The sequence below is a fragment of the Colossoma macropomum genome, unplaced genomic scaffold (genome assembly GCF_904425465.1).
Source record: "Colossoma macropomum unplaced genomic scaffold, Colossoma_macropomum, whole genome shotgun sequence".
Classification (NCBI taxonomy): domain Eukaryota; kingdom Metazoa; phylum Chordata; class Actinopteri; order Characiformes; family Serrasalmidae; genus Colossoma; species Colossoma macropomum.
Genome location: NW_023495339.1, coordinates 12944 through 39058, shown reverse-complemented (window position 1 = coordinate 39058; position 26115 = coordinate 12944). Strand labels below are relative to the sequence as shown.

Sequence of the window (26115 nt, the reverse complement as noted above, 5' to 3'; positions counted from 1 at the left end):
CAAAAATCTTTGCATGTAAACATAGCCAGTGAGAATGATGATTAACATGATCCACAGAGAGACAGGAGTGAGTGGAGCTCCAGGGCGCTCTTTAATCTCTAATGTTACGACTTTATTCTCAAAGTCTACTGTTTTTATTTTATTAACAGCGGCCCTGAAACGCCGTCGTAGTTCCGTTTACTCAGCAACGTTACTGTGGCTTTTACTCCAAAGCCCACCTACCCCTGGCGTCACATGAGGGGCGTCCCTGGGTGGGCGGGGGGCTTGTCTGCATCACAGAAACGCCCTCATATGGTGCTGCAATTCGACCCTCTTCATCACAGAAGCTGAGGGATCTCACTCAGCTCCACACTTCGAACGAGGCTCTCCCAGCCAATCAGATCTGACCTCGGCTTTTAGGGCAAACCAATGGCTCTGAGAAACGGCTGAAATATACCCGCCCACCAGAGGGCTAAAACAACAGAGGCGGAGGAAAAGAGACTGGAGAGAGAGTGTCACTCTGAAACCGTTATAAACGGAGAGAAGATCCACTTTGGATTCACTCGGTAAGTTCATCAATGACAGAAATGCGGAATCTCTGCTGTAGTTTAAAGCAGGAACACGTTTTTCTATGTTTCACAGATACTAAACTGTTCTTACAGCTGAACACATTAAATTTACTCTACAGCGGTTACTCAGTGACCGATCACTGAAACACGAGACAGACATCTGGTCAGAGGGCCGAGAGTGTGTTTGAGTGAAGGTCTGAATGTATAAACGCTGTAAACTGAGCGGTGAATACAGATACAGTCGTATTTAACGCCGATAGCTGTGCGTTTGAGTGAAGGTCTAAATGTATAAACGCTGCAAACTGAGTGGTGAATACAGATACAGTGAGACACCACACTAAAGCACTGTATCACTGAATCAGGGGTGTTGGCTGGGCATATACAGATCGGGCACTCAGTCCAGTTCATTGTAGAATTGTTTAAGAAGAACAGATAAATATTTTGTCTATACTTTATATATATTGTGGCATTAGAGCTCGCCTTGGTTCTATGATGCTTTGTGCATGCTTAGCTGGACTATATCCAGTTCTTAACAAGCTACGTAAGTAAAGGTTTAAGGTGGCATGTTCGGGTATGTGGGTGATGTTCGTAGGTTATGTGAACCTTTGAGTTGTCAAGTACCATGTTTTTGCTACCCTCATCCAGGTTTGTGTCCTGATATATAACCCCAGGTGATATAGATACGGCCGTGCTAGATTTTTAAAGAGCATATTTCCTCCGTCCAGAAATGAGTGATTTCTTACTCTAGTGTACTCCAGCTGCTGAGTCTGTTCTAAATATAGCTGTGTTTCCCCCTTTATAAGTGATTGTGCATTGCAAAGAAATGCGCAACACTATTGTTATCTGACAGAACAATGCGAGCGTTACAATGGAAGTTTTCTGGTCAGTCGTTGTGTGTTTGTCGCAGCAGCTGTAAAAATAGGCATTTTAACTTTAACGTTTCATAGTTGTAGTTATGGATTCATGGAAAACTGGCATCATTTGTGCAGTTAGGGTGCCATAATAACGGGCACAAACGAAAGGTTTTCATAGAGCAGGGATGCTTTGACCATAAACTTCACACCAGAGCTGAATGTGAACGTGAGGCACCCTACGATCTCCATCTGTCTCCTAAAGGAAGCCTTTCAGCTTTGGTTTAAAGCTTTGACTTTAAAGAAACCACTCGAGCAGCCATAGGTGTGTTGACAGAAGACCTACTCAAGATCATCCATATCCAGAGAGGTGGTTGGGCTACAGTGCTTCAGTAAAAAAGCTCAGACAACTTCTCGTCAGGAGGGATCAACACATAAAGGTAAGCTAACTGCTAACGTACTGACATTTGCTAGCGAGCTAGCGGTTAGAGTTTGTTTAGCTGATGTAACCTTTGGACTGGCTAGCTAGCCAGGTGCTAGGATAAGCTAACATTAGCTGATGGGCATCTGCTGATAACATTAGCTAGCATAATCGTTTACCTAGCTATACTCATAATTTAGAATCAGCAGTTAACAAAGTACATATGTTTTGTACTTAAGTAAAAGTAATTTGCAGGTTTTCTATTTATATTTACACACAATTTAAAGAATAGAAGGATTGATTGTGAACATATGTATTAAAAATAAAAGTACTACGGCTCATTTCAGTTATTATTTGATGAACAGTTTCTTTTGAGATTGTGTGCAATCATATCTGCAGCTACATATGCCTCCTTAACAGAAAATGAAACAAATAACTGCATCAACATAATAATGATAACTGCAATAACTCACAGTGCACTCTCAGAAATAAAGGTACTAAACTGTCACTCTCTTCTCTCTTCTCACTGTTGTGGGACCCTCAATGGTCCATCTCAGTACCTTTAGTCAGGGAACATAACTGAACCATAATCCACTGAAATGATATGTTCTAAGCTGTACTGACTCCACACACCCCGTCTCGTCTCCAGGCTTTTATTTTACTGTTCTGTTTTAAAACATTCGGTTATGAAAAGGTACAAATACGAACTTTTCACCTGGAAAAACTTATTTAAGGTTCACAATCAGACCTTAAAACCACTGCTGTACCTTTGAGGAAACATTTACATTGTTTGTACCTTAAAAACAAAAAATATACCTGACCAGAACCTTTATTTCTCATAGTGTACTTTTGATACTTAAGTACTTAAACAGAAGTAGACTACGAGCGTTTCTACCTTCACTTAAGTACTAGATTTTTGTACTTTGTCAACCACTAATGGCTTTCCAAGAGCAACTTGAATGAAGTACAAAAGTACAGTAACAAATAACAGGCTTTATAATACATCCAGCATGTATTGGAGGAACTGAAGTTTGTTAGCCACTATTCTTATTAAAGTGTACTGTGTGTCTAAAATAATATGGTGAAAAGTCTGACCAACATAATATAGTTAATAATTAAACACAAAAAAGAAATTAATACTACCTTCTATGCCAGCTTCCCATGATTTTCAACAGCCCATGCTTTCAATTGACAGTAGCAGCAGAATATGTGTTGTCAGGTGTTTTACTCCAACACACCCTTTTGATGCACACTTTGTTTTTTTGTTTTAAATCTGGAGTCTGGGTGTGTGTCTCTGAACTTTTTATGCTTTGTGTTGTTTGGCAGATGACGAACAAGTGGATTCAGAGATCAATCATATGTGCCATCGCTGGCGTTAACAACCCAAAGAGATGACTGCACACCATGGCAAGTTCAGGCTTTGACTGATCATGAGTATGCTTCAGGAGAAACAGAGAAGTGACAATGGAACACAGTGTGTTGAGGAACCCTTAACCCTGACCATCTAGAATGACATTAGCTTCCTCTCATTGGGCCTTATTCACCAACCATTCTTAAGAAGAAATTTCTTTAAACCGACATACACAGTTTTCACGACATTCTGACATTCACCAATGTTTTGTTCTCAGCTCAGAACAAAAATACACTCAGGAGCACAAAGGTGCAAACAATTCTGTGGTTTAAGAACACATCTTGAATCTGATGAAGATTGTTCTTAGGACCTTTCTCAAGAACAAATTTAAGAGAAAACTAGAAGACGATTGGTGAATGAGGTCCAGTGTCTTCTTTGACCATGTTAAGTACCTGCAACAGTTCTATTTAGCCAGTTTCAAGATGCACACAGTGGATCAAACATTGATGACCATGATGAAGCTAATGCTAAATTTACTGCAAAGTGATCTTGCTGAAGTCTTTGCTGTATCCCAGGGGTGTAGTGAGCTGAATCCTCCTACTGGAATGACACAATGGAGGAGGAGCACATGAGAATTTACATTCGTAGGTTGCCAAAGGAGACAATCAGCACAATGTCAAAGCCTCAGTGCTTGAAGAGAACTTCCCCAGCATCGACTGCTCTGAGACCACTCTGCAGAAAGCACATAAACTTCACACCAGCAGGGGGTCATATAATCACTATTACTCTGGTAATACTTAAGTATTTGGTTGCCATAGACCCTGTGTACTTATGTTCATCTCTCCTGCTTATGGCGGCAGATGTATCGACAAGTTTATCGCCCCAGACTCTGTTTTTTGGAGTATCTTTGTACTGGTGATGAGGTAATGGCAGACAGAGGTTTTACCGTCAGAGATCTGCTTTTCAAGAGAATGTAAATCTCGTCATCCCAGCATTTACCTGTGAACAGGACAGAACAGTTGTCTGATGAGGATGTAACAGGCACAAGAAGGATTGCTAAACATTTCACATGGTCTCTCAGACTGTTCGCATCAACATGGACATCAAAAAATAGTTCAAATTCTCAGAATCTGTCCAGCACTTGTGAACATGCAGGGTGACATCATCCATGAGAATGCAGAGTAAGAATTCTGAAGGTTGCATTCTGCAGCACAGTGTTTCCCATTTAACATGAAGCTCTGTAAATATTTATGTAAAAGTTATTGTTAAATGGATTGCTGTTGGAGCCAACAATGTTCTGATGGGGGTTCAGTGTTTGTTTAATTACATAATTATTTTTCACACACAAAATTGTTTACCTTTATCCTAAATCAAAATTCCAGTAGATTAAGACAAACATCCAATTATTAAAAGTTGTTTAATTGAAAAATTCTGTTGTGCACTTGCAAACATTTCAATAAAATCAGATTACCATGCACAGGTTGTCTGTTGTTTAGCATTATTCAGTCTGATAATGAGGTAATATATATTTGAAAATGTTTCACATGGATGTGTGAACGGTAGTGAACTACCTTATTTAAACTGATAAGATAAATAATAACTTATTTACACAGAAAATTAATAAAGCATTAAAATCAGTATTCCAACATGCATGATAAAGAACACATTTCATTGTAATAATTGGACACATTGTTCAGATGAATGAAAAATTCATTAACACACTATCTGGGCTTGCAGAAAGTCATGGCTCTGTGACACTAACTACTGTTCTTCTCCTCTCAACAATAAACCCACAGCTCTCTATCCCTACACCAGCCGATTCCTCATTCTTCAGGCCATATCTAGTAGCAGAGCTGGACCTAGGAAAGAGGTGCTCTCGGAGAAAACTGTCTAGCTTGGCTTATTGGATGCAGGCACAGGGACCTTTTTTGTAGAACTAGCAGTTAGTCTCAATTTCCGAGCTTCATACCAGAAAGAAGGTCACTCTTAGTGACCTCTTCTAACCTGGTGCATTTAAGCTCATCTAGTTACATGTATGCATTGTAAAATGACATGCAGCTGAATGGTGGCTACTGGCACTTGTTCTTTTTCAGCTGAAATGCATTTGTGCAGGAGGCTGCACAAACACAGGGAACAGAGTGACACAGCACCTTAAACTAATCCCATGGAAATATATTAGTTATTTGATGTTGTATGTATGTATGTATGTATATATGTATGTGTATGTACATATATCGCATATCTCTGTTGCTTTGGCAACAATTGTTCATTACAATTCATGCCAATAAAGTTATTTGAACTGAATTTAATTGAATTGAGAGAGAGAGAAATAGAGAGAAATTGGTGATGCAGTGTGAGAGAAAGGCAGAGGGGAGGTGGAGCAACAGAGACTGGTGAAGGAGAGGGAGAGAGAGGTGATGCAGTGAGAAAGGAAGAGAGGAGGAGGAAGAACAGAGACTGGTGAAAGAGAGGGAGAGAGAGGTGATGCAGTGAGAAAGGCAGAGAGGAGGAGGAAGAACAGAGACTGGTGAAGGAGAGGGAGAGAGAGAGTGAGAGAGACAGGGAAGGAAGAGACTGAAAGTAATTCGAGTAAACAGAGAGAAGATTCCAGATATCAGCGCTTTGGATTCACTCGGTAAGTTCATCACTGACAGAAATGCGGAATCTCTGCTGTAGTTTAAAGCAGGAACACATTTTTCATAGATCTTAAACTGTCCTTTCAGCTGAACTCAATGGAGGATTAAATTTACACTGCAGCAGCTACACAGTGATTGATTACTGAAACACATCGAGGCAAACATGCGGTCAGAGTGTGTTTGTGTGAAGGTCTAAATGTATAAACGCTGCAAACTGAGTGGTGAATACAGATACAGTCATATTTAACGCTGATTTGTATGTTTGTGTGAATTTCTGAGCGCATTACTGTTTATGAGGAACATTGAGCTGATAAAGCACTAACACTGTAAAAGGTGTGTTCTTATGCAGTAGCGCTGTTTGACCAGCAGAGGGAGCAAACAGACCTGCAGTGCTTTAGAGATGTGTATTTATTAACGTAGCAGTGAGCTCAGTCAGAGACTTTATGAAATCATATCCACCCTGTTTTTCACCTGATCGCTGTGTTTCAAGATGATGGTTCAGATATGTAGTTGCGGACATTCATTACTGGGAATGTAGTTTTAAATAAAGCCATGTAATGTGTGTCTATTTGTGTACATTGTTTTATGTTCCATTAAATGTCTCTGAGGCATGTGAGACACCACAGTAAAGCTGGCTTGTGGTTAGTGATCATCCGGGTCATCGGACATGTGACGTTTCACAAATCTACTATATTTTTGTCAGTCAGTCCTTTATCGACAAGCTTTTGCACTCAAATGCTAAAAAAGAGGAGGTTTTGAATTTGGAGCAGCATAAACTGCCAATTATAGAATGCAGTGTGCAGATGTCTCTACAGCCAGGTGAAACTGAAAGTATGGCAAGAACAGAAATGTTACCAGATAGCAGTCACTGAATCAGGGGTGTTGGCTGGGCATATACAGATCTGGGACTCAGTCCAGTTCATTGTAGAATGGTCTCTCAGACTGTTCGCATCAACATGGACATCAAAAAATAGTTCAAATTCTCAGAATCTGTCCAGCACTTGTGAACATGCAGGGTGACATCATCCATGAGAATGCAGAGTAAGAATTCTGAAGGTTGCATTCTGCAGCACAGTGTTTCCCATTTAACATGAAGCTCTGTAAATATTTATGTAAAAGTTATTGTTAAATGGATTGCTGTTGGAGCCAACCATGTTCTGATGGGGGTTCAGTGTTTTTTTAATTACATAATTATTTTTCACACACAAAATTGTTTACCTTTATCCTAAATCAAAATTCCAGTAGATTAAGACAAACATCCAATTATGAAAATTCTGTTGCGCACTTGCAAACATTTCAATAAAATCAGATTACCATGCACAGGTTGTCTGTCGTTTAGCATTATTCAGTCTGATAATGAGGTAATATATATTTGAAAATGTTTCACATGGATGTGTGAATGGTAGTGAACTGCCTTATATAAACTGATAAGATAAATAATAACTTATTTACACAGAAAATTAATAAAGCATTAAAATCAGTATTCCAACATGCATGATAAAGAACACATTTCATTGTAATAATTGGACACATTGTTCAGGTGAATGAAAAATTCATTAACACACCATCTGGGCTTGCAGAAAGTCATGGCTCTGTGACACTAACTACTGTTCTTCTCCTCTCAACAATAAACCCACAGCTCTCTATCCCTACACCAGCCGAATCCTCATTCTCCAGGCCATATCTAGTAGCAGAGCTGGACCTAGGAAAGAGGTGCTCTCGGAGAAAACTGTCTAGCTTGGCTTATTGGATGCAGGCACAGGGACCTTTTTTGTAGAACTAGCAGTTAGTCTCAATTTCCGAGCTTCATACCAGAAAGAAGGTCACTCTTAGTGACCTCTTCTAACCTGGTGCATTTAAGCTCATCTAGTTACACGTATGCATTGTAACATGACATGCAGCTGAATGGTGGCTACTGGCACTTGTTCTTTTTCAGCTGAAATGCATTTGTGCAGGAGGCTGGCTACTGGTACATGAGCCCCTTCTAAGCTCTCCTTGTGCACTGTGGGAGCTGAATACAGGAGCTGGCGGTAACAGTGGAGAAGCAGCAGGTATTTTCTCGAGACGTTATTACTTACTTTGTGGTGCTTGAAAAATTTGTCACTCAGCTTTTTTTGCTAATTTGGCTAAATTTCCACTGGTGCTGTTCATCTGTGCAGGACATCCCAGTCAGTGCTTTGGACACAGCATTCAAAACAAAGTGTATGTTAAACAGTTATGTATACATATAACACAATTCTAACATATTGTTAAGCAGAATGTTTCTTAATCCTGGTCCTTGGGCCCCACAGCCCTGCACAGTTACAATTGTGCCCTGCCTCAGCACACCTGATCCAGCTCATGAGATCTCGCCAGTGAAGTTTATTCCAAGGTTACTTACTCCCTCACAATACCCAGCAAAAGACTACCCATTAAACGATAACCATCAGGCACTGTAGTGACATGAGCCTTCTTTACTTCTGCCAGCTTAATGAGTCACACTCACTCAAAAACTGTTATATTTAGTAAATGTATGTCAGGTGGGATTAGATGTATAACAAGAAATTAAAATCTGGAAAAAAAAACAACATTTTAACTTTAGCATAACCTGAATCACCTTACTTACCTTCATCCACGCAGCCTCCAACATGAGATTAAACCTTGTACTTACCAAGAGCAGGTAAAATTTACATTCTGTTGACTGAGAAAAAATGAAAGTTAGTTATTCATATTAGTAGCTTTATAAAAGTACATATTTAGTAAATACATTATGCAGCTTTAAAATGTTTGTATTTACTTAAAATTTTACAAACTTGAAATTAAATGTAGATATTAATAAATGTCAGACTAATACAATATGTTTCAAGCTACAAGCCATAATTTTGAGGTGGGCTGCTGTATTTAGATGTCAGCTCTATAAAAACTGTGGCATACTTGGCTAAACTGTATGTAAACAAATTATGTAAGTACTATTACCAGTTACAGAATGGCTGTTAGATTTAACCTGTTTATTAGCTGTCGCTGTATCTTAGCCTAACTTATCTTCCAGAGGATCGCAGTGGCATTGTTACAGGACTTCCCTTGTCCTGTGATACAGGAGCACCTGACTGTCTTGATTATACCGGTTGACGTGGACGTTGAAGGACCCACCACTTTGTACATGTGGACTACTTGTCCAATTTTTCCACTGTGTAAATACTGATAAGCCTCTGTGCTTTTGTAGTTGGGCAACGTACACCCATCCACACAAAGGGACGACACAAAATCGTAATAAATGTCTTCGTATGTTATGTGTAACAATGCTGGACTAGGTGGGTTGTTAGGATCCATGAGCAGGCTTTATTGTGACAGTTGAAGGTACAAAAAACACAGTCCAAAAACAAAATCAGGGTAGAGCAGAGGGTCAGAGGCCAAAAAGACAAAACAGATCCAAGACAAAATCCAAAACTCAGAATCAAAAAAGGGCTAGCCAAGATCAAAATACCACAATGTCAAAACGTTACAGAGAAAAGGCTCAGGATTGTAGTGACACACCAACAATGCTTCGCGATGAATGGAAAGAGAGTGTAAGTATTAATAGGGGAGTTGATGAACAGCGATGAACAACAGGTGTGGGTGAGTGGCAGTCAGAATTCTGGAGAGGATGACCTCTTGTGGCCAGTTTGGGAGTTGCACATGACAGAACCCCCCCCACCAGAGGTGGCACCAGAAGCCGAATGAGCTCGTTGACGGGGCCTGCCTCTTGGTCTGGGAGCAGGGTGACCTGGATGAGACCGATGGAAGGGTCCAGAATATCACACACAGGTACCCAACAGTGCTCCTCAGAGCCATAGCCTTCCCAGTCAACTAATAAAATATGCGACCTGCCCGTCACCGGGAATCCAGTAACGACCGGACTGTATACGCCGGGCTACTATTCACAATCATAGGGGGCAGAGGATCTGAGGAAGGGAGGGGAAACCGACCTGGAGGAGAAACAGGTTTTAATAGGGAGACATGAAAAAAGGGAGAAATCCGATAGTTGGAGGGTAAGGTAAGCCTATAGGAGACTGGATTCATTCATCAAGAGTGAAGGGACCAATGAAACGGGGGCTTAACTTCTTACAGGGGAGATGGAGGCAAAGATCCCGAGTGGAGAGCCACACTTTCTGTACGGGAAGATATGTAGGATGCCTTCTGTGATGTTTGTCCGCCTGCAATTTCTGCCTCTGAATAGCCCATTGGAGGCATATATGAGCAGTTTCCCAAGTCTGCTCACTGCGTCTCATCCATGCATCCACTGCCGGAACATCAGAGGGTTCACCTGACCATGGAAAGAGTGGCGGCTGATATCTCAAGATACACTGAAAAGGGGTGAGATCCGTAGAGGTATTAGTGAGTGAATTTTGGGCATATTCTGCCCAAAGCAAGAAACGATTCCAGTTGTTTTGAGAATCACTGCAGTACGAACGAAGAAACCTACCCACCTCCTGATTCAGTCATTCCACCTGCCCGTTAGACTGGGGGTGATACCCAGATGTCAGACTCACTGAAATGTTCAGTAGTTTGCAGAAGGCCTTCCACACTCGCGAAGTGAACTGCGTGCCCCAGTCTGAGACGATGTCTTCCGGAATTCCGAAGACTCGAAACACGTTTCCGTGGTTTCCATAGCAGTGGGGATCTTCGGGAGGGGCACCAGGCGACAGGCTTTGGAGAATCGGTCTATGATAAAAATAGTGGTAAAACCCTGAGATTAAGGTAAATCAGTGATAAAGTCTATGGATAAATGAGTCCAAGGACGATGGGGAACAGGAAGTGGTTCTAGGAGGCCAGCAGGGAGTTGGTGGGATGATTTGCTCTGGGCACAGATTTGACAGGCTTTAACATAATCAGTGACATCTTTGGCTACTGATGGCCACCAGAACTTATTCTGTACTAAAGTGAGGGTGCGTTGAATACCTGGATGACCAGAGCTAAGTGAAGTGTGAATCCATTGTAGAAGGGTGCCACGAATGCTGCAGAGAATGTACGTCCCTGATGGTGGGCATTCGGGTGGTGGAGTTTCATCAATTAGGGCTCATTGGATATCATCCACAATCTCCCAATGCACAGGTGCTACAACACATGAAGGGGGAAGAATGGTCTCTTCAGTTGGTTTGGTTAGTTGGGTTTCATACAAGCATGATAGAGCGCCAGCCTTGCAATTTTTGGATCCAGGTCTATAGGTTATTAAGTTAAATCTAGTGAAAAACAAAGCCCACCTTGCTTGGTGTGGATTTAGTTGTTTGGCTGTTTTGATGTACTCCAAATTCCAATGATCAGTCAGGATCACAAAGGGGTGACAAGCGCCCTCCAACCAGTGTCTCCATTCTTCCAGCGCAGCTTTAACTGCTAAAAGTTCACGATTGCCCACATCATAATTCCGTTCCGCTGAGCTAAGCTTGCGTGAGAAGTAAGCACATGGATGCATTTTGGGGGGTTCACCATGACACTGGGACAGAACAGCTCCAATGCCGGTTTCAGAAGCGTCTACTTCCACTACAAAAGGGAGAGAGGGATCTGGATGGCACAGAATGGGAGCAGAAGTGAAGCTTAGCTTCAGGGATTCAAATGCTGTGGCAGCTTCTGATGACTACTTGAGGGTCTTGGGTTTTCCCCTGAGGAGAGAGGTAAGAGGGGCTGCCACACTACTAAAGTTGCGTTCTTTTCCCGTTTTGGGCTGGGACCACTGAGTAATAGCAGTGACTTTTGAGTCATCCATCTGCACACCCTGTGTGCTGATTATATAACCCAGAAAGGCTATATGGAATTGATGGAATTCACATTTCTCTAGTTTTACAAAAAGGTGGTTTTCCTTGAGGCCTTTAAGCACTTGCCTAACATGTTGTACATGTTCAGTGAGTGATTTCGAGTAGATGAGAATGTCATCTATGTAAACCGATTTGTCGAGCATGTCCCTAAATATTTTATTAACAAAAGCTTGGAAGACAGACGGGGCATTTATTAATCCATATGACATCACCGTGTATTCATAATGCCCAGATGTGGTGATGAATGCCGTCTTCCATTCATCTCCCTCTCTAATTCTGATAAGATTATATGCGCTGCGCAAATCTAATTTTGTGAATACTTTGGCATTTCTCACTTGTTCTATGGCTGACGGCACTAGGGGAAGAGGGTAACGGTTCTTCACTGTAATGGCATTAAGCCCTCAATAATCTGTACAGGGCCTCAAACCACCATCCTTCTTTTCCACAAAAAAGAAACCCGCAGCTGCAGGTGATGTGGACGGGCGAATGTAACCAAGTGCTACGGCTTCATTTACATATTCTTTATGTCAGGCCACTTCATGTCTTTATTCCACTTGGCGATGTGGACTACTATTTAGGTGCTTTATTGCTTTTCCTAAGTGTTCCCATGACATTTTATGCAATTCATGATTCAAATGGCACAAAATGGGAAGTACTTACTTCCATATTTCAAAATGGATATTCTTTTTTCTTCTTTTTGGTACACATTTTTTGTCCTCTAACTTGTCCTGCAATTTTTAAGATATCGACACCATTCCAGCCCCAGATTTTTCGATCTGATCGAGAATTGTGTACTTGTATACAGTTTTTTGATCTGACGTGCGGTTTTAGTAATCTTAGTTAAATTACAAATTTTCCCCATAGGAATTAACAAAGTGTAAAAGTGGCAAGCCCATCTACTGTACTTCTGCTCGACTGAAAGACACCGTTTCGCAAATACTATCTCAGGGGAGGCCCCCAGGCACAAATTCAATGTTGATCTGGCCCACATTCATCTGTTGGTTTTTCATCTTTTATTTGTCCCATAGAATTTGATTAATTTTTGCCCCCTGAAAAAGCTGCATTATTTCTTTACTTGACAGCCATCAAACTGCATGTATTCACTCAGGGCAACTCCCCAGGCTCTAGTCCACAGCCATACTGACCCACACTCCTCCACGTGTTGTTTTTCATCCCTAATTCCTCAATCATCCCTAAATCCTAGAATCAACGTCTCAGCAACCATCTAGCAAAACCTTAGCAACCACCTAACAACACCATAGCAGCCACATGGGATACCACAGCAACTACTGAGGAAAACCCTAGAACAATGGGAAATAACACAGTAGGCGCCTGGCAATGCCTTAGCAACCATTCTTGAATCGCTTAAGCAGCTCAATCACTTTGCATTTCCTTCCTGCTTTTAGATCATGAACTTACACCACACACAACAGTCATTAAACACTCGGTAGTCAAAAATATTTGGACAAATTGTTCCGATATCATGAACATAAAACACCACTGTCAGTATAGAATCTGTAGCCAGAAGTTTTTGGACACTACTCTCATATATTATCATACACCACACACTACAGCCAGTATACACTATGTGACCAAAAGTTTTTGGACACTGTTCTTATATTATGATTACACACCCCACAGTACAGTCAGTATACACTGTGTAGCCAAAAGTTTTTAGACATTACTTAACAATCTAGTGGCACCTTTGCCACCACCTAGGATACCATAGCAATTGCCAAGCAACACCACAGCAACCATCTGGAATACCACTGCAACCACCTAGCAACATCCTAGCATCCATGCTAAATACCATTGTAACTGCCTGGCAACACCCTAGCAACCATTCTTAAATTGTTTGAGGTGCATAATCACTCTGCATTGTCTTTAGCAAATATACTTTTATAGTTATTTTTCTTTTTCTTGTAATTTTTCAGCCAGATTTTTGTCGGCTAAATAAACCCACAGTTTTCATGATACTGACATTGTTCCAAGTCCAGAACATTCAGTCTGATTGAGAATGGTGTGCTTGTATACAGATTTTTGATTGGACAGCTATTTTGATTTTTGTATAATTATTATTAAATAATGTTCTTTTTTTTACCAAAGGAATAAATGGAGTGCAAATGTTTTATACAAGTCAGGGGAAACACTATGACACTATATCCACCCACTTACAACAGGCGCAGAACAAGCAAAGGTACTGAAGTCAAGCAATACTATGTCCTTTCTTTTAGAGCTGTAAGGTTGTAAGTATAATGTTCAAATACATAGATTATACATCAGTTCCGTCATTTGGTGCATTCAGAAAGAGAGTGGTTTTACTTTATAGGCATGTTTAATGAGCTAAGTGACAATTTTATGGTCATAGTGACAAATATTATATTTTCTCAGTAAAGTTCAATTAAATTCAATATTAATCATAACTTAAAGCTTAAACACCTATATCTTGCTTACTTTCTGATCACTGAGCTTCATCAGATCTGCTCCTTTAGACTTGTTGGTCTCCATAAGTCAAAGTCAAAGTTTATGTATATTTAAGCAATAGAACACAAGAGGGAGTGTGTTATCACAAAATAACATCACGGCTGTGATTTGGTCTCCTTCGGCTCATGCCATAGATCATCACAGCCATGATTTTATTTGCTGTAACACATAACCTCGAGTGTTCTATTGCTTTTATACAACAGTTAAATAAATAAAGTAAGAAATTAATAAACTGGGCTGTGAACGCGGCGTTTAATATGTTAGCAGTTCCTTCCGCTAAATTATAGTTCCTTAACAAGCAGCTTGTTGCTACATCAGAATAACGAGCTCCGCTCACTCATGGCACAGCCGGCAGTTCGTTCTCCAGCTCCACACAGACCAACTGACAGTTTGGGAATTTAATGTAGTTTCCTCTTCAGAGTCTGACCAAATCAGCTGTCGGTCAAATGTGATCTTAAAAGTGTCCATTTTCTGCTTGTGGCAAAGTAAGAAGTAAAAACGTTCAAATGGCTTGAGCGTCTCCTACAGCTGTCAAAGTCATTGCTTAGGAACAGCGTCTCAGCAGAGTGATACAGTGTTCCTGAAAAACTGATGTCATGGCAAAATAAGAAATGAGTTAGAACGCTTCTCAACTCAGTGATTGATCACTGAAACACGAGACAAACTTCCGATCAGAGGGCCAAGAGTGCGTTTGAGTGAAGGTCTAAATGTATAGACGCTGTAAACTGAGCGGTGAATACGGATATAGTCGTGTTTAACGCCGATAGCTGTGCGTTTGAGTGAAGGTCTGAATGTATAAATGCTGTAAACTGAGCGGCGAATACAGATATAGTCGTATTTAACGCCGATAGCTGTGCGTTTGAGTGAAGGTCTGAATGTATAAACGCTGTAAACTGAGCGGCGAATACAGATATAGTCGTATTTAACGCTGATAGCTGTGCGTTTGAGTGAAGATCTGAATGTATAAACGCTGTAAACTGAGCGGCGAATACAGATATAGTCGTATTTAACGCCGATAGCTGTGTGATAGCTGATAGCGCATTACTGTTCATGAGGTACACTGAGCTGATAAAGCACTAATACTGTAAAAGGTGTGGTGATGTGCAGTAGCGCGGTTTGACCAGCAGAGGGACAGACCTGCAGCGCTTTAGACGGGCGTGTTTATTACCTCTATCAGATACTTTATAAAGTCATATCCACCTTGGTTTCTCCTCAGTGCTGTATTTTGAGATTATGGCTGAAATATCTGGTTGTGGAAGTGAAATTCATTACAGCAAATGAGGTTTTAGGGTGGGCGGATATTTCATTTCACTGTTGGGGGGCAGTAAACAGAAAAAATTCTCAACAGCAGTTCCAGAAGGAGACACCAAAAGTGCCACCAAAAGTACTAATTTAAACTGTATTAAATGAATATAGAGAGAATGCTTATTATTAATAATTATATTAATAGTAATAAAGGTGGCAAAGGTGCACAATATATATACATATCTGAGTTGCTACAGTAGCTTCACAAGAGCATAAAGCTCAAAATACGCACAGAACTAAAAGCAGAAGAAATATTTCAGTGAATAACCAACTAAATCAAACTCAATATTAAGAGAGAATAAATCATTTTCATAAGAGAGAAAAAATTTTGTCAACAAGCCGTATTGGAGACAGCATGTAGCCTGTTTAGACTGAGATCTGCGGGGGGAAGGATGTTTTTTCCACCTAACCACTGGATGGCGATATTGATCAAGTGATCAGGTGCTGGATAGAAACAGAACTGAAGGTAACTTTAAGATGACGCCCTCAGTGAAGAGGAGCTGTTTACAGGTTTCACCGCTCTGGATTTCACACAGTGATTTAATTAAATATTAAATCTAGTAATGTACAATCAGCTCGTGTGACTCAAGATATTTTGAGTGTCTGTATGTATGGATTCTTTAATTCAGCTCAGTGGTGGATTAAACTGAAGGGAAATGTGAGATGAGCTGATGTTGAAACCAGTCACGAGACACAAACAGAGGGTTAAAGCACGTAAATCCTTTTATGTGAATTTGTGTAGAGGAGCACTGTAAACATGTGGAGAGAGAGAGAGAGAGAGAGAGAGAGAGAGAGAGACCTCTAAATATGTGAAAACTATTAATGTGCTTAGGCTAGGAAGAGATAAAGAGAGAGAGAGACAAAAGTACAGGCTGCAGACACAGTGTGCATGGAGCATTTTGGGATGTTCCACTTATTTACCACTAGAGGGCGAGTATCAGCACGGGATCAGGTTACGCACTGAAACGAAACTGAAAGTAACTGTAACCTTCTGCTACTGAAGAAGGTCAGATTTCATCCATCCATCCATCCATCATCTAAACCGCTTATCCTTCTGGGTCGCGGTGGGGTGCTGGAGCCTATCCCAGCAGTCATTGGGCGGAAGGCAGGAAACACCCTGGACAGGTCGCCAGTCCATCACAGGGCAGACAGACATACATACACATTCACACACACACACATTCACACCTAGGGGCAATTTAGCGAGTCCAATTAGTCTGACTGCATGTTTTTGGACTGTGGGAGGAAACCGGAGTACCCGGAGGAAACCCACGCAGACACGGGGAGAACAGGCAAACTCCACACAGAAATGACCCTGGTCGCCCGGCCGGGAATTGAACCCAGGCCATTCTAGGTCAGATTTCACATAATCGTTAATATATATGTGTAAATATTAATATGTTTATATGTATATAAATTCACTTACTCTAAAGTACAAGTAAACACAAACAAATAACTACATTTAAAGCAAATACCTTTTATTGATATATATTGCACACAGATATTACATATATACAGTTTTTCATATACAGAATTATGTAGAAGTGTCAGATACACAGAAATATTAATGACATTTGAAAACAATATTAATTAATTAATTTATTTAATTAGTAAGTTATTTCTTCTTTGAGTGAGAGTGATGTATTTTTCCCCTGTGAAACTATATACCACTATACAACTCCATTTCCAAAAAAGTTGGGATGCTTTGCAAATTGTAAATAAAAACATAATGCAATGATGTGCAAATCATTTAAACCGTACATTTCATTGAAAAAGTACAAAACAAGATATCAAATGTTGAAACTGAGAAATTTTATGTTTTTTTGAAAAATATTTGCCCATTTTGAATTTAATGCCAACAACACATTCCAAAACCATTGGGATGGGGGCAACAAAAGGCTGGTAAAGTTGTGTAATGCTAAAAAAAAAACTGCTGGTTAATTGGCAACAGGTCAGTAACATGACTGAGTATAAAAAAGCCTCCAAGAGAGGCAGAGTCTTTCAGAGGTAAAGATGAGGAGGGGTTCACCACTCTGTGAAAGACTGCACGATCAAACAGTGCAACAATTCAAGAATAACGTTTCTTAATGTAAAATAGAAAAGAACTTTTGCTTTTCATCATCTACAGTACATAATATCAGTAAAAGGCTGAGAGAATCTGGAGAAATCTCTGTATGCAAGGGACAAGGCTGAAAACCAGTATTTTCTGGCTGTGATCTTTGGGCCCTCAGACAGCACTGCATTAAAAACAGACATGATTCTGTAGTGGAAATCACTGCATGGGCTCAGGAACACTTCTGAAAACCACTGTCTGTGAAAACAGTTCATCACTGCATCCACAAATGCAAGTTAAAACTCTAAAACACAAAGAAGAAACCATATATAAACATGATCCAGAAATGCTGCCACCTTCTCTGGGCCTGAGCACATTTAAAATGGACTGAGGTCAAGTGGAAATGTGTCCTGTGGCCCAGCAAATCAAAATTTAAACAGTAGTTTTTTTTTATTATGATACTATTCCAAAATGATGATGGTATTTCAAAATTATGACATCAAATTTCCATTCCAAGTCTGAATGGCTAAATAAACATATTCCACCCACTTATGTTTTAGAGGGCTCACTGATTGGTGGTGTAGCAGCTCATCAGTAGGTGGCACTGACAGAAAGAGGGGAAAAGTCAGAGCCAGGAAAAAAGCAAACTAAGAAAAACGAAGCATGATAGTAAATTAGCCACACTAAAGAGCTACACATGTTCGATTTCAGCTCTCACTCCAACAAGTCACTCGACTCTCAGATATCCTATAAACAGGTGTCATTTTAGCATCAGTTAGCTGGAACCAAGCCTGTGCTGTGGTGTGACGTTTGGCCAGCTAAATAAGCTCTCTCTCCCCAACACCACAGAACAGGTTTGATTCTGGCTTTCTGTTGTTGCAACACCAGTTACTCTCAAACATTAGTATTAGTTTTTATTTAAATTTGCATCAACAGAGCACCAGTAATCTAATATTAAACTAGCCAATCAGGCTACAGATCTAAACACCACAGAACAGGCTTAACTTCAGCTTTCTGTCCCTATAATTGTTACTTGACTTCACTTCCTCAGATTTGAATGATCATTATCTAAACTTGTAAGTGCTTTTTTTTTTTAGCCAGAATCCAACATATTCTGTAGTGAGATGTTAGCATGGTAGCTCCTCTCTTCTAGTTAGCATTACTGTTTAATGTTTAGCAATTGCTACATAGGTACTTTGACATTTATTGAATGATGCTTTGAAAATCATACACTGTGTTTACTTATTTATTGATATATTATTTATATATTTATATTCTTTAAATTATGAAATAATGCAAGATCAGACAGCAAAAAGTCATCACACATATTTAATGACTCTAAGCTACCTCACAAACATAATTAAATTAAATGACTAAAAATGCACTACATGAAATCTGAGACTTTTTTGTAACAGTTTTAATGTAACTTGTTTGATTAAGGTAAAAAAAAAATCCATTCATGGTGGAGGAGTACATGCTTTGAGTTCTAGAAAAAATATATGTTTTTCAGATTTATCACTATTTTACCGTCATCAACATTCCGTATAAAACTCAGAACACACGTGTAGTTTCACTGGTGGTTTTGGATAGTAAATAAAATGTAAATGAAATTTGTGTTGTAGTCATGGTGACCCCTGGTTCCTATCACCACCACTGTAAAGACATCTGCATCAGGAAGTTTCTTTATAATTAACTATTTCTATTACTACAAAGGCTAACGTGGGCTTTGTGAAAATGTCAAGGCAAACATCTAACCTTACTTCAGTGCATTAAGGTAAGACATGAATGGATCATAAGTATTCTTCATTCCTGCTGTGGCAGTACGCTTTAGCCTACAGTGGTTAAGTTTAGTTTTTAACGTTTACTGTGTTGTTTTGTCTGATTTTATCTCAGTAATGTCATCTTCATTGGACAAACATGGCTGTGGTGAGTGAACACATGCTTTATAGTGAAGGGTGCTGCAGTGTTGATTGCGTTTATATGAATCCAGTAATCTGGTTGATTGCTATTGTTTTGTATTACCATAGAGTAGATGTGGTGGATTAGGTAGGGTAAAGACCGCATGTCTGGAATAGGCTGTAGGCTGATGTTGTGACATTGCAGGACATTAGCACATTTGGAAATGGGATTTACCAAGTTGGCCTTACCACTTTTTTCACAGGCTTACCCAAAAATGTATTTCTGCCTATGGCACTGGATCAAACTATAGACTATAGCTTGTCATAGACCTCAGTTGTTTTGGTGAATGGTTAATGGTAATGTTAATGGTTTTACCAAGTAAACTCTACCACACACTGCTGGAGAAGCGCAGCACGACACACAGCTATATCACATACTTTCATCTCAAGTCCAGTATATGTTTAGATTTTTATATTTTATATATAACTTACTGTACTTGTATGATTTTAATGGAATAAAAGTTTTTCATACATCAATTTTGATAAATTTAGTTCATCATATTTGGTATTTAGTTCATCAAGTTTGGTACATTCGCAGCCCAGTACATTCACTGCTCAGTACATTCACTGCTCAGTACATTCGCAGCTCAGTATATTCACTGCTCAGTACATTCACTGCTCAGTACATTCGCAGCTCAGTACATTTACAGCTCAGTACATTCGCAGCTCAGTACATTTACAGCTCAGTACATTCACAACTCAGTACATCCACAGCTCAGTACATTTCTTACTGTGGGGCAGTGAGAGCATCAGATTCTTATTCTGTTCTACAGAACTGACAACAAGCTGGTTCTTGCGTGTTTCAACAGGCTCTCATTCCTGAGCTCCACTTTCAGTTCTGATTTCTAGTACTTAATAATAAATTAATAAATTAATAATACTAGAGCAGATGAATGTGTCCTTAAGGACTGGTGGATTTTACAAACATGCTTTTAATTCATAACTAAATTTAAATTAAGTGAGAGATTTGATCCACAGTGACCTGATCACCATGATGACCGATGCTGCACTTTGTGGTAGACGTTGTTTCTCTCAGCTGCTGTAACTTTTTTGTGCTGCTGTGAAAAACAGGACATTTACTACTGTTAGCATTTCTGACCTGTTCACCTTTTTTCTGAGTCTCACTTTGAGGCAGAATCTGGAACTGATTAAACTGCTGACCACACAGCACTGCTGATCAAACTACTGACCACACAGCCCTGCTGATCTAACTACTGACCACACAACACTGCAGATCAAACTACTGACCACACAGTCCGGCTGATCAAACTACTGACCACACAGCACTGCTGATCAAACTACTGACCACACAGCACTGCTGATTAAACTACTGACCACACAGCACTGCTGATCAAACTACTGACCACACAGCACTGCTGATCAAACTACTGACCACACAGCACTGCTGATCAAACTACTGACCACACAACACTGCTGATCTAACTACTGACCACATAGCACTTGTTCTACTTTCCAGGCAAAGCAAAGGGTGAAATGTTTATTTAGGCAAGAAAATAGCACCACCTAGTGGATATACTGAATATGTTCCTTTAAAAAGAGAGAGGAAGTAGAGACCCAGGAAGTGTTGGGAAAGCACAGCCAGAAATGAATGCAAGCTCAGTTAATATGTTATCATCCTTTTTCAATCTCTTTGAAGCAATGTCTGTGTTCATTTTGAGATTAATTACATTAGCTGTGGTTGTTAGCATGCTCCTAGCTTGGTGCTACCCTGTATCTTTGTCCTTGTGTCATATGCTGTTTCATTTGTGTATGTTACAGACTTACAATTTATTTTATGTGCACTGTAAAAAATCAATGTTCAGAAATGTTCTGGGAATAAAAAAATAAATGCTGGCACAACATAAAACATGAAAGTAGTTGGCCCAAAACAAAAAAAATGAGTCTAATCATTAACTATATCATGTTTGCTATTCAACTTACAATTTTATATTCGACGAACAAGCATAACTGTGTTCGGTTGACTGTTCAAGTTGAACAAAAAAAATCTGCATTTGCTGAGCAAAAGAGCTAGACGTTTGAAACTACTGAGCATGAGCACAAAGAAGAAGGATTGCGTGCCACATTTTCCAGAGAAACGAGCAGCACTGAAGTCACCTATCAATGCGTAGATCTTGGCTGAGTGGTGAGTCCAGACATACTAATACGAATAACCATTTATCTAACTAACTGACGTTAGTTTATGTCTGATAACTCAGTTAAGCAGTGTTGTGACTAGTTAGCCAGGGACTTTGCCCAGCAAATTTTCTCAACTAAGGTTAGCTAAGCTCTGTGAAAGTGATCTTACTCTTGCATTTTACCGGAACACTAGCAAAGCTCTTTGATTTTCTTGCATTCAAATTCGACTTAAATGTCATTTGCAGTTAGCCTATATCACTGATGTCACAAATAGTCGTATAATTTGGTATTTCCGCTTCTGGTTCATTGAAACGACCAGAGAAATTCTAAGTTATTCTCTCGAGCATAGCTACAGATTATTTCAGTTGATGTCAATTTTGTATTTGATAGTTGAAGAGGATTATCTTGATTTGACTTTGATGAAAAGTTATTGTTATGTACAAAGTGTTATATCAGAGCATGCCTTGGAAGCATTTAGCTACCGTCTTTAATTTTCTGTGGAGGATGCAATAGCATTAACGTGTGCACAGCTACCTAATTCTGTTTGTACACACTCACTGGCAGCTAATCATTACGACATTTTAATATCTGAACACATTGTACGTTTACTTAGGTTGTGAGATGCACTGTCTTAATACAAATACATACTAGCTGACAAGTGGTTGAAATATCTACTATTTGTATTGTTTTTATTTTCCAGGTGTTTAGCTCTCAACACAAGGTGAGTCCTATGTGGTGCCGCTACTGTAAATTTTCAACGCCACAACAAGACATCCTATTCAAGCACTACAGACTTCATCATTGGCAAGCAGGTAGAGATTCTTTTCCCTGCTTATATCCAGAGTGTGTTTGTACTTTTAAAACAACAGGGGCCTTAAAAACACATTTATGGAGAATACATTCTAAACCAGACAAATCTTCTGAAAATGCCTCATTCTGTTGTGAAATATGTGAATTTAAAGATGTTTGCTCCCAGGCAGCATTTCTTCGTCATTTAGGAAGACATCTTCAAAACCATGAGAGAATTCAATGTCTATTTTCAAATTGTGATTTTAGTAGTACTAATCACACCACCTTCAGAGCTCACAAGTCCAAGAAGCACAAACACCACACAGCGCATGGCTTCAGGACATCTATTTGTACTGCACTTGGTGCAGGTATTGAGTTTGCTGCATCTTCATCACAAGGTGTGCTAAGTGAAGCTGAAGAAGCTGAAGAAATTCAAGAAGAAGCACCGATTTCTGATTTAGATCCTGTAGATACTGAGCATATACTTGAACACAAGCTTGCAGCCTTGTTCTTATGTATCCAAAGTTGCATGTGTCCAAAAGTTCCTCTCAGCAGATCATTGACAGTTTAAATGACATTCTGTTAACCCCAAAACCAAACACCTGTCATGCAATTGAAGAAATTCTGCACAGACATAACTGTAACATTGATCAGTCAGTTGTTGCTGATATTGCAGATGCTGTTCACAAAACAAATCCATTTTTGACCACTACCACTGAAAAAGGTCTTCTGTCTTAAACGAACCCTCTACTCTAAAAACAATTTTAGTGTAACTGAGTCTGTTGAGTATGTTTTTAATAGGGCAAAAAAACACACATTTATGTATGTTCATCTTCTGAAGGCATTGAAGACCCTATTGAGTCGACCTGAAATATTTGAGAAGACATTTCCCATCAACCAGGGATTTTATACATCGTGCTTTGATGGTAAGTACTTCAAAGAAAACACACTGCTTGGTGGCTATGACTTCAGACTTTCACTTAGTTCATATGTTGATGACTTTGAAGTATCAAACCCTCTGGGCATCTCTCGAAAGAAACACAAACTTACTGCAGTGTATTGGGTCATTTTGAATTGGGCTTCACAGTACCGATCAAGTCTCAATTCAATTCAGTTGGCATTCCTTGGAAAGAGTACTGAAGTCCGAATCTATGGCTATGAGGCCTTTATTGAACCCCTTTTACATGATTTAAAAAGTCTTGAGCAGGATGGGGTGTTTGTTAAACAGAAGGGTGAGAGTGTTAGGGGGACAGTGCTCACTGTGTCTGCAGACAACCTTGGAGCCCATGGACTTGCAGGGTTTCAGGAGAGTTTTCATGCGGAGAAATTTTGTAGATTTTGTCTAACCTCTTTGAATGACATTCAGACCACTACTGTGAGTCAGGGACTTTTTCAGCTTAGAAGTCCAGAGCAACACAATGGCTGTATTGCTGAGTTACAGAGCAACAAAGCATTGACAAATGTGTTTGGTGTGACATCTGAATGTGTTTTACAGAAACAGCTTTCCTTCTTTCACACCATTACTGGCTTTCCTCCAGACGTACTGCACAATCTGTTGGAAGGGATAGTGCCATTTGAATTAGCTTTGTGTCTGCGGAAGTTGATTGCTGACAAGTGCTTTACCTTTGAAAAGCTAAACAGCATCATTCAATGTTTTCCATACCGATTTTCTGATAGGATTAACCGTCCTCAAAAAATCCCTAAGACCTTTTCCTCCAAAAAAACAATTGGAGGAAATGGTCATGAAAATTGGACCCTCCTAAGACTAATCTCTCTGATGGTAGGTGATATGGTGCCAGAGGGTGAAAAGGCTTGGGAATTGATTATGGACTTGAAAGACATTGTGGAGTTAGTGGTTAGCTCAAAATTGCCACACGAGTCTGTCTGTTATCTAGAGAGCAAGATTTCAGATCATCGTCAGTTGTTCGCTTAGGTCTTTCTCAATGAGAGACTGCGACCAAAACATAATTTCCTTGAGCATTATCCACAGGGCTCTTCAATTGGAGAAGGTAGCATGTGCGTTAGTGGAGAAACATCCTTGTCTTAAAGCTCCAGGATGTGACACTGGATGGGAAGGGTGGAAATACAGTCTCAAGTTTAAAATGGTATATTACCATCAGAAACTCTATGCTATGCTGGGTGCACTGAGATTACAGTAAATCATTTGAGACAAGATTCATCCAGAAGGTCCCTAAAGAGACCCCGAAGATCTGAACTGAACTTTCTTCCTGACCATCCTGCTGGATTAGATGAAGAAGCTCTGGAAAAAGAGGGGGCATCAATGGAGGAAGAGGTGAAGAAGAGAGACATGAGCTTGAGCATCTTGAACTCGAAGATGGATGTTACTTTCTCTTTGAGAAGAAAGGAGATTTCAACGCATTAACCACATTGACCTGAAGTCAACACTCCTGACATCACTGGATAGTCATACCAGAGGTTTACTGAAGATGTACAGAGCCAAAGCAAATCAAGGAGGTGGTAAAATGGAAGAGCTCCTGGAGAAACTGGATGAACAATTTATGAACTATAGAGTATATTTTTCTTGATCTGTTGTTTTCTTGATTTTTTTCTTGATTGCTTATTTCCATGTCATCACTGTCCGAAAAAATGTATTTCCATCTTTGTCGATTTATATTTTTCTACATTAACTGAGCACAGCAGCTCCCATAAACTTTGTGTGAAAATTTCATGCTGATTGTAGAAATGCTGCAGAATTTCATGGAATAAAGTCTCTTTACATTTACTTACATTAAAAGTGAAAGAATGGAGAGCGACAATATACAATCTTGTCTTCAGCTAACACTCATTACTCATTACCCACGACTCCCTTGCTTTTTTTAAATTATTTATTTTGGCAGACTACAGACTTAACAGCACACAGAAAATCTACTGTTCGTCGGGGGCTTCCCTTGTACTTGAGAGAGCGTCCTTCACTTTCAAAGACTTTTTTGGTAAATTACTTTCCTCACTGTTATAAAGTACAGAATTACTGTCTTTGCTGTACTGAAACATGCAGCTTATGAAACAGGCCGCTGCTTTAGCTTAACCGTAAAGAAGAGAAAGCTAGTTCTTTGTGAATGTTTGTAATAGCATGTGTTTTAATACTTATACACAATATTAGTTGTAATATTATTTGTGTTCTGTAGGATACTGAGGCATTAGAAGATCACACAAAGAACATGAAAATGGGGATTCTTGAAGTGGTGAAGGACAGCGCTGCCCCATCAAGATCACTGCCCAGTGTGGTCAATTTTGCAGTTGTACTTGAAGAGCAGGTAGTCATGGATAACTTGCAAGACTACACAAATGCCTTCACTCTTCTGATCGGTCTGTTGTATGCACTTAACATAGAGTACCGTAAGGACCTAAAGTACACATATGAAGTGGTCCAGAAAGTCTTCCTCTACCTTGGAAATGAGTGCAGTGCAAGAGTGCAATCTCTAAAAAACAAGTTATTGCACCTGTAAGTAGTACATCAGTGTTTTTTTTGTTTGTTTGTTTGTTTTCTTGTTTGGCACTGCTGTTTTGACAGAGGAGCAATTATTGTGTTTGCAGATGTTGATTGTGGTGAGTGTGATACATTTGTAACATTGTTACATTTGTAAATTCCTTAAATTGATACGGTAAAGTGGATATAGGAAGTTAGAGACAAATGTTGAATGCTGAACTTAAGAAGTAAGCAGTTTTTTTTTCTCCAATGCAAAAAGAGAGCTTTTAAAGCAAGGTGTTCAAGTCATTTTTTTTTATAAGCAAAGCTGCTTTAACACTTGGCGTGTGTGGCAATATCTTTAATATCTGTTGCATACAGTATGCTT

General features: G+C 39.7%; 1 long non-coding RNA gene across 1 annotated transcript in view; it reads left to right on the top strand.

Moving 5' to 3' along the window:
* Positions 1-340: 340 nt before the first annotated feature.
* LOC118801820 overlaps positions 341-26115 on the top strand; it is a 38712-nt gene continuing 12937 nt past the window's right edge. The window contains exon 1 of the long non-coding RNA XR_005006579.1: positions 341-545. This is a non-coding gene — a long non-coding RNA (uncharacterized LOC118801820). The remainder of the gene's footprint in view (positions 546-26115) is intronic.